Below are 10,433 nucleotides of genomic sequence, written 5' to 3' on the forward strand. Positions count from 1 at the left end.
TTTTGCTATAGCAAGAATGCACTTCAACTTGAAACTTGTTTGCAAATGTGGTATTCTCGATGGCTTTTTATAATACTAAGATGACTTAGAGTGCATGTTCAACTTTGTGTAGAATTCTGAATGTCAAAAGTTTACGGGCAATAATGAGGCCTTGATTGGTGGAAAAACCGTTGCTGGTGAGCAGCCAATTGTTGATCGCCCTTGGAGAATTAATGTCTCTGTAACCGATGCAATCATTGCTGGAGATGTAAGTGATAATGACTTAATAATGGGGTCAAAGGATCATGATCCTCAGGCAATCATTTTTGGAAATAAAGATGGGAGACAACCTAGTAATCAGAATATTCCTCTGCAGGCGTTTCTCTCCCAGCTGGCTATGAATAACGGCCCAATCATTAATAGTGTTGATGGGCAATCAATGCAGTTGTGCACCACGAAGGCAACTGAGAATTTCAAAAGTGAGAAAATTGTGGAATCCTGCAATCAAGGAGTGCGTGTGCGTGATCCGAGTCATGACACTCACCAAAAAGAATCAGAGATTCCTTAAATTCTATGTTCCCGTTAACTGATTAAGACAAAGACATGTTGTGCATCCAAACATGCCTCAACAGCTTACAGAATTAGCCACATCAAAAGGAAATTTGTTTAGTCCTCCTTACATTTAGGGTCCGTTTGGGGGTCATGACATGATATTATATGATATGATATGTGAATGAGATAGCAACATAATAAGATAAGAGCATGATAGACTCTCATCCTATCTTGTGTTTGATGTGCACATGATAAGGACAATACACATTCCGGTCACTATTATAAGCAAAAAACAATATTTTGGATTCATTGAATAAATGATGTATGTAGTCATTATTATAGACTAGATACATCATTTATTGGATGAATTTAAAAACTTGTTTTTTTACTTATAATAATGACAGGAGGGGAGAGTGTATGATAAGGAAACATGTATCAAATGTCTATTTGAATAAAAAATACATTTAAAAATTGATCATTATATTAAAATTAATCTTTTTACATTTTCATGAATGAGTCTATATTTTAAAATAAATGAAATTAATTTAAATTTTATTAATTAGCCTATTTTATTGTTTCTTTTTTTTTTGAATAATATTTTATTGTTTCTAAGATAACTTATAGTTTAAATAAAATTATGCAGTTAACCAATTGGTTTTCACTTAATTGTGACACGTGATAATTAACAATAAAAGTTAGCTAAATTAAGAATATTATTATTTCAAAAGTAATTTATATTTAAATTATAAATTATTATATAGGTAGATAAATCATTTTAAATAATAGGAGATGAAAATAGAAAATTAGTCTATTACTATTAAAAAATCAATATTTGTAACCAATTGGTTTTCACTTAGTTGTGCCACGTGATAAATAATAAAAATTAACTAAATTAAAAATATTATTATTTCAAAAATAATTTATATTTAAATTATAAATTATTATATAAGTAGATAAATAATTTTTAAATAATAAGAGATGAAAATATTAAATTAGTATGTTACTATTAATAAATCAATATTTGTAAGTGTGTAATCTATTTTACTATTTATCAATAAGAAATTTATTTATTTTTTATTTTAGTTAAATTAATATTTTTATATTTATTAATTAATATCATTATAAATTATAAATTATATAATATTAAAATAAATTAATTTGGAGTTAGGATACCGAAAGAAAATATATAACTGAAACATGATATAATTACTATCTTTTCATATCATCTCATATCCTAACCACCAAACAACTGACCCTTAAATTGTGACACTGACATCTAATCATGTATGATTAGTTTTTTTTTTGTACATCGGAAAGATAAATTGTGCCATCCAGGATTCGATCCCTTGACCTCCCCCCTACTCAACCCATATGTCCCCCAGCTCCTACCACTTAAGCTATCCTACGTGGACAATCATGTATGGTTTGTTATCCCTACTATAATATTTTTTTAATTTAAAATCATAAAAACTATCACTTTAACACTAATTTCAGTACTTCACTACTACATAAATGGCTTTTCGCCGCGCCTCTTTTGCCACGCTTATAGGCAGAACAGTGGCAAAGTAGGGTCATTATTTTATTATTTTTCAGGGTACCGTGACAATATGTATTATTTCTCTTATCTCTGCTCAGAATTAAGACAGAAGAAATCAACTTCACTATTTTTTTCTTCCATTTAGCTTATGAAATTCTGGCATTTTAAAACTACTTGCTACAACTTTTTTCCTAAATTGATTTTGATCATTGAATCAATTATAGAATGATTTTTCAAATATGCATTCAGTAGTTTCCATGCTTGATGACTTCTGTTTTGTGTATGTGTTCTTAGTTCATTAGTTATAGTTGTAGTAATATTCCTTAGTATTTTGAGTCTTGCTAACTCTGTATTGATTGATATCCTATCTGCACAAATATTATAGTGTCAGACTGTCAGTTCTGGCATATACAAGGTAACTGCTTCAATAAAGCAAATATGATTTGAGAACTTCTTTGTGCTATTTACTAGTATATTTGGGTAACTAGTCACAGTTATGATATATCAGTTAGCTTCTAACGACACTTCAAATGAGATACTGTGACTTTGCTTTTTCAATTTGAATTTTTAGTAATTTTCTTTGACTTGGTTCTCTTTTTAGTTTTGATTGAAACTTCATTGCTGCTCCAGGTTTTGTACTATCTTTTGTATTGTATGAATGTCATCCCAAGACCTGCAATTGGCCTTGGATATCTAGTCTATCATGTGGTCCTGTTTTGTAGGCTTCTTCCCACCCCACCCCTCTCCCACATATTGCAGCAGGTAATGGACCCTTGACTTCTTACACTAGTAACTCAGGATTTTGCTCTTGAGCACCATCATATTTTAACCTATAATATGAGGAAATGTGTATGAGCAATTGTAAAGTACCAGAGCAAAACATAAGTTTGATAAGTTAAGCCTTGGTACTCTTCCTCCAACTATCTGTGGCAAGTCTTTCCCTGTTTGTTTTCACCCTGGCAGGTTTTAGCGAATGAGCTCAAAAAACATGTACACAAATACTGATACATGTACAACACTTTGTATATTTTTGTAGCTGGCTATAGTTTTGCATTATGGTGCTAAAATGAAGATATGTCTTTAGGGAAATTATTACTAGGTGATAATCCTACAGGTTTGACAATGTGGATTATTGTCTTGGCTTGAATAGGCAACACATAGTTCCTTCCCTTGAGTTGTAATCTAATTGATATCTGCCCCATGTATTCTTCTTTGGCAACACTTATGTCATGTGTCAAATATGAAAATGCAGTTTCGAACATAAAGCGCACATGATTAAATTCTGATAAGGAAACAAGCACTATACATATGTTGTTTTCATTTTTGTCCTCATCAAATTATTACATATCCTTATATGGTTCTTGTATTTTTCATGTTCGGTTTGTGGCTGATTTAATTCAGATATGTTTCAATTGGATAGCACTTCTCTTTATTGATAAATTTGATGCTTTTGATTTTCACTTCATCTAAAAAGTATCTTTTGATCTCTGGTCCATCTAAATTTTTCTGTTTTTTCTCTTCTGACAGGGGTAAAGGCCTTTAAAAGCTTGAGAATTTGTTGGCTTGAGTTGGTGAGCAGTGCTAAAGGAGGGTGAAATTTGAACACTTGTTTATTTCTAACCTCATCCGAAGCTTATAGGTTCATTTCTGAACATAAACCATAGGTACCCTCTTCTCCCGATTCACTTTCGATTATGTCTCTGTAAATTTTCGAATTGTTTCATTAGGTGATAACTTTGCTTTCCTATCTCGCGTGCTAGAAGAACTTGTATTTTTTGTGAAATCAATTTATTAATTAGTTCAGATCTAACTTTCCAGTTCCTATAATTATGCATATCCTTACATTGTTCTTGTATTGATCTCATTATTTAGACACGTATTAATAAATTAAGATATGAAAAAAATGAGCATTCAACCAAACAAAATAACAATGAGTGTCACACAACTTGCAAAATTTTGTGTGATTATCAAAATGATTTTTCATATTACTGAAGTATTTTTAAAAAAAAAACTAAGAGTAAATATAAGTAATGGTATGATAAATTGAAAGTGAAAATATGATTTGAAAACACTATTATATTTATATATGTGTGTGTGTTTAGATTACATGGTAAAAGACTTCCACAAAGAAAATATTTACATAAAAACCATTTTTTTTGTAAGGAAAGGAATATAGCATTTATTGTAATTTTTTATTGACTAAGAATTAATATATTAAAGAATTTTTTTTTTACCATTGACCCCTGATCATGTATTTAAAAACGGTTAAATAAGTTAGCATACCAGCTAATGATATTAATATTTGACAAACATTAATTTTGGAAATAATAATTTTATTGGTTTATCAAAAACATTTTTTAAGAAAAGGAATATAGCATTTATAGTAATTTTTAATTGAACAAAAAATAAACTTCATCTATAGAATTATTATATAGGTTAATTCAAAAGGTTTTTAAAAAAGTTTCGAATATAGCATTTATTGTTTAGCATTTAATGTCTTTCATTAGTTGACTAAAAATTTACGTAATTAAAAACAATTAAATAGGTGTATTAAAACCTTTTTTTAGGAAAGGAATAAAACATTTATTAAATTTTTTAATTGAGTAAAAAATTAATTTATTAAAGAATGGTTAAATATGTGTATTAAAAACAGTTTTTTTTATAAAAGAAAATTTCTTCAGCTTAATTTTATTGATACTTGACTAACTTTAATTTTTGAAATAATCATTAATTAGATTAATTCAAAAGGTTTTTTAAAAAAGTATTGCGGGTTGGTGGTGGGTTTTTTCATGCTCAAACTATTGTATCTTGTAATCTGCCTTGTTGCTTCTCTGGCTTAGGCTTTTATATGAATAATATATCTTTCATTTAAATTTTTTTAAATATAGCATTTATTGTATGCTATAACCCTTTAAATAGGTGTATTAAAACAATTTTTTTAGGAAAGAAATAAAACATTTATTTAATTTATTAATTGAATAAAAATTAATGTATTTAAGAATTATTAAATAGGTGTACTAAAAACTGTTTTTTTGTATAAAAGAAAATTAATCCAGCAATTAATGTTTTTGATATTTACCTAACTTTATTTTTTGAAATAATAATTAAATAGGCTAATTCAAAAATCATTAAATGAGTGCACTAATCAATCAAATTTTAAAAAAAACGTAAGGGATATAGTATTTGACTAAAATTAATTAACTTGGAATATAACATTAATTTTGACTAACATTAATTTTGCTGATATTTGACTAACTTCAATTTTAGAAGTAATCATTAAATAATTTTAGTCAAAAGGTTTTTAAATTTTTTTTTGAATATAACATTTAAATGGAGGAAAATCTTGCAGATTTAAACCATTAAATAATTATATTCTGATATCAAATATACACATTTGAATAAAAATATATTTAGATTTTAGACAAATATTAATTTAAATATTGAGATTTGAAAATTAATTAGACACAATCAAATTAGAAGTTTATATTACAAATTTAATAATAGGAAATTGCTGATGTTTGTGCATTAGGAAATCAAATCAGAAAATTAAAACCTTTCTGGACGTGATGTATGTGAATTTGCTTATAATTTGGTACTCTGGAATCTGGACTGTAGTAGAGCTCTGTGATCTGGGGAGTTTGTAGACTTGGTATTCAAAATTTAAAATTATTTGCAAGTTTGAGTCCATTATTTTCCACCTTATACATTCAACGCATATGATATGTTAAAAAATTACCTTTCATATTCCCTGACACATTCAACGCACATGATATATCACATGAAACTTTTTTTCCTGAAATCAATACGTTATGAGTGAACATTACAGGGAGATAAAAAAAATCGATTTGAAATTTATAAACAATGAAAAATCAAAAATCGACTTCACCTATGCATATGTAGTTCCATATCATGATCTGGTAATCATCACCTGCAATTGAAAAAGCATTCAACTTGTTAAAAAAATGGTTAGAATCTTTCATATGATAAATCACATGAAACTAAAAAATTGCAGGAAAATGGATGGAATTATGGAGGAGAAATGTAACATAAGAGAGTATATATAGTTGAAATTAGGGTTAATGATGACTAAAATTGTCAAGAATATTCCATTCCCAAATAGAATATGTATTTTTAATTCGAAAAATACACTTCGTTGTTATTTTCCACGCTACGTAAATCATGTGTATATTCCAAATTTGATATGAATGCAATTGGAAGATATAAATGCAATTTATTTCCGGATTTTCATATACACTTCGTTGCCAATTTGATATAAAGTCAATTGGATATTCATTGCCATCCAATCTGTCCAGAAAAAAAAGATTATAGGAAATGCTTGAAAAATACATTTAATGGGGGACAAACAAACCAAATTATAGGAAAAATCAGTGCAAGTAATTAATATCTGTGAGTAGCCGTGGCTGTGACACTTGTCAGTCAATGAGAGGGGTGAGAGGAAAATCATTCTTAGAATGCCATGTGTAACATTGTTTCGGATAAGGATTTTCTTTTATAAAGTATATAGATTGCCACGGTTGCTCTGTTTCCAACCGTGACAACAGCGAAGCAATTGCCACAGGTCGACTTTCAACCGGACGCTGTTGCCATGGTTAAACCGTGAAAATGGGTGGGTTTAATCGTGACAATATGCATTTTCTGTAGTAGTGTTTTGTATAAGGGAGTAGTACCGAAATTTTTCTTCAAAAGAAGAAGTTCAGCAAGAATTGAAAAATACCGTTAACATCCATGTGGCATTTTCAACTTCTTGTGGATATGATTTGACATAACGATGGTTAAAAGTACTGCCATTGTGCATGTCCCACCTTGTGATCGTCCTTCAGATGATGAGATGAGTCACCAGGTAGGGTATATTGAGAACCAGCATATGGACAGTTATATGGTCTATATGAGCATTGAGATTCATGCTTTAGCTTGCTGTAATATGGATGTATACCAATGCACCCAAACCCTTGATATTTACAGGGAAGTTCCAAAGACGCAGCCACTTTTTCCAGTGCTAAACATCTGATGTTACCAAGCTCATGTCTACAAGTAGGGCACCGGTTATGGACCCTGGGTTTGCAACCTGAGCATATAGTATGACCATTTGAATACTGCAATAATAACGGGGTGTGGCATTGACATAATCAACAAAGTTTACACCTGTTCTAGATTACTAGATATTGCACTTTAGCAGGGTATTTAACTTGAGGCCATAAAATAAAGACAATGCTTTTAATAATACAAGTTTGTGAAGCACACCTTTGCCAAAAGCCTAGTAACATTAACACCATATTTGACATCTCTAATCTTATTTTTTATAAATATCCGGTACCCGGACACCATTTAGATATGCTACCAGATTCGGAATTTGTATTGCGTGAGAATCGAACTCGATAGGTCTTCCCACATGCTCAGGCTGCGTGGCCAACTGAGCTACCATCTTGGGTTTGGCATCTCTAATCTTAGTGTACAACAAATGATCAGTTATGTTATTAACGAAAATTGATGAGAGGAAACACAAATGCATGTTCCTAAAAAGTATCTTTCAAATCCATATTAAGCACACAGGAAGAGAGAGACTCAGGCTTCAAATCCAAGAACCCAACCTGCATATAATGAAGATGCAGGTTTCATCTAACTTCTGAACTTATTCGATTACATATTAGACAAGTTTTCAGTTAATTAGGGGAAATGAAATTATCACCCTCATAGATAGAATAACCATAAACAAAAAGATAAGATATTGTAATTACCATAGATCCAGCAGGTTATAGTTGATTAGTTGAAATGAATCATCATTAATCAGTCATCAGTGGAGACCAGTAAAAGCAGATGGCAAGAAAAGTGTTGATTAACCTTTTCTGATTGTAAACCATACATGGTGATAGAACCATCATCAGTCACAAAAACCCATTGCTTCCTTTGCTGACTTGATTAACTCCTCCCCTTTTCATTTTTCAATGAAAGAACTGTTAGCCCTCTACTGTAAACTTACATGTCCTAAAAAAACTAAATTTCAATTGCGGATTCCTAAACAAAGTAAAGCTTTCCATTTTATTTGAAAAAAAAAATGTTATTATGTGATAAAAAGTGTCAATTCAGTCATAATAAGTTCCTTATTCTATAATCAAATATTATAAGAAACTAAAACGATACCTTATATGAGTTATATCTATGCAAGTGGATGGTGCAAATACATGGATATAACTCTTAGCAGAAATTGGATGTGATCCATGCCTACTTCAATTTAGTATTTTTTATTTACACGCAAGGGACCAGATTGTTAGAATTTTGTTAGTAATCAAATGTTACATGGGTTGAGAGTGTGATCGATCGCAAATAGGAACGTAGAGCATGCATCAAGACTCAAGAGTCAAGACTGTCAATGCTATGTGACATGGTTCAGAGTAAATAAATACTACACAGCCTCATAGTTAATAATATACACAGGCAATTAAGTAATAGCATTATTAAAGTCAACGAAAAAACGTCTTCATTTTGTGAAGGTTCAATTTTTTTTCTAGAAAAGGCAATTTAAATTTGGAGTTTATTGAAATGAATAATGTTACGGTGGGAATTATTGAATGTCACAGTTTTTTAAAACGAGGTATATAACAAGTTTTATTTATTTATTTTAGATAGAGATGAATATAAAAAATGTTGGTTTAGTATTGATTATTATTATTATGGCGTTTATGGTACTGTATTGATGTTTTTGTTGCTTCCTCAAACCAATCTCCACCCTTGGATTCTTTTTTTTTTTTTTTGTCACAAACGTCTGATTCAATAGAAAAGGGACGAGCCCAAACCAAGACTACAAGAGTCAAGATACATAGACAGCTATAACTAGAGAAGTCCAACAGATAAAACAAGCTAAGCTTTGGGTGTTGAATAGCATGTTGAATGAATATTTTCAACTAGTTGTTTCTGTTTCCCAAAACGCCGGCAGCGGTGGCAATTCTTGTGCCAGAGACGCTGCTGCTGAAGCAAGAAAATCCTGGGATATCGGTAAGACCCTTGGCGTTACCTTTGAGGGCGACGAGAGTATAATTATTTCTAAATTAGTTGAAATGGAGAACCGAGACTCTCTTGGCCCTGTTTCTGCAGCGGTTCTTGGCGGTGAGTTGGGTAACAAGCAGGTGAACCAATGTTAGTTTTGAGTTACAATGTGAGGGGCCTTGGTGGTTCAGCAAAACTGAAATCTATCAAAGGAATTGTAGCTTCTGAAAAAGTGGATATTATTATGTTACAGGAAACTAAATTTGAGAATATTGATTTAAGTTTATGCAGGTCCTTGTGGGATGATGATGACTTTGATTGGATCAGTTCACCAGCTCTGAATAGGGCGGGAGGCTTACTCTGTGTCTGGAAAAAGGATAGATTTTCTCTGAATTATTGGTTACCTTTCTTCCTCTGAACTTACAACTAAAGTTTTTTACCCGTGCATTGCCCGGCGAAGTTTTTTTATTATAATTGAGATATCAATGAATATTTTAATTATACAAAAATTTGAGATACTAAGAAATAAGAATGAAAGTACAATCCACTTAACAAAACTAAAGATTCTTAAAAGCAAAAGAATTAACAGGCTAAAATCTTCATTTCTTCACATGTGTGGTGGCGGGGGTATAGACGGTGGCGGACCTACCACAGGGCTTGAAAGGTCCAATGCCCTGGCTCAAAGTAAAAAAAATACAAATTTCTTTGGACTAGGTAGGATTTTTGGCCTAAAAAAAATTTAGAGAAAAGACAAATTTATAAGGAAATGTAAAGTTTAGGGACTGAATCATAAAATTTGCCTAGGCTTCCTAAAATTTCTAATTCCGCCACTGGGTATAGATGATTATTGTTTGCCAAAAATTAGATCTATGTTGGTGACCAACAAAATAAAACAAAAATATCAGCAAATGATTAAATTTGATTTGATAATCAAACCTTAATTTTTTTCCGGTTACATAGAACATTTATTTGATAGAAGCGAAACTTTATTTCCCTTATAATCATTTTAAAAAATGTGAAAATGAATACTAACGTTGTAATAAAATTTAATTTTACATTTTCTAATAGTTTTGACATGAAAGTATTTCTATGTATAATGTTATTCCTTATGAAAACTAATTATCTTAGAATTTAAATATAAATAAATGTGTGCTATATATATAATAATACTCTAAAATTATTTAAAGAATTATAAAAGAAATACTGAAAGTAACAAAAAAAATATTAAAATTTATGTTTATATTAGGTGTGTGTGTGTGTGTGCAGATATTTTTTCTATACGGTTTAACATGACTTCTTTTTGTGTAAAAGATCTCTTATCATACAAACTTTTTAGTTTTTTTCCTGTAATTGAACATAAATA

The sequence above is a fragment of the Lotus japonicus genome, chromosome 3 (genome assembly GCF_012489685.1).
Source record: "Lotus japonicus ecotype B-129 chromosome 3, LjGifu_v1.2".
NCBI lineage: Eukaryota > Viridiplantae > Streptophyta > Magnoliopsida > Fabales > Fabaceae > Lotus > Lotus japonicus.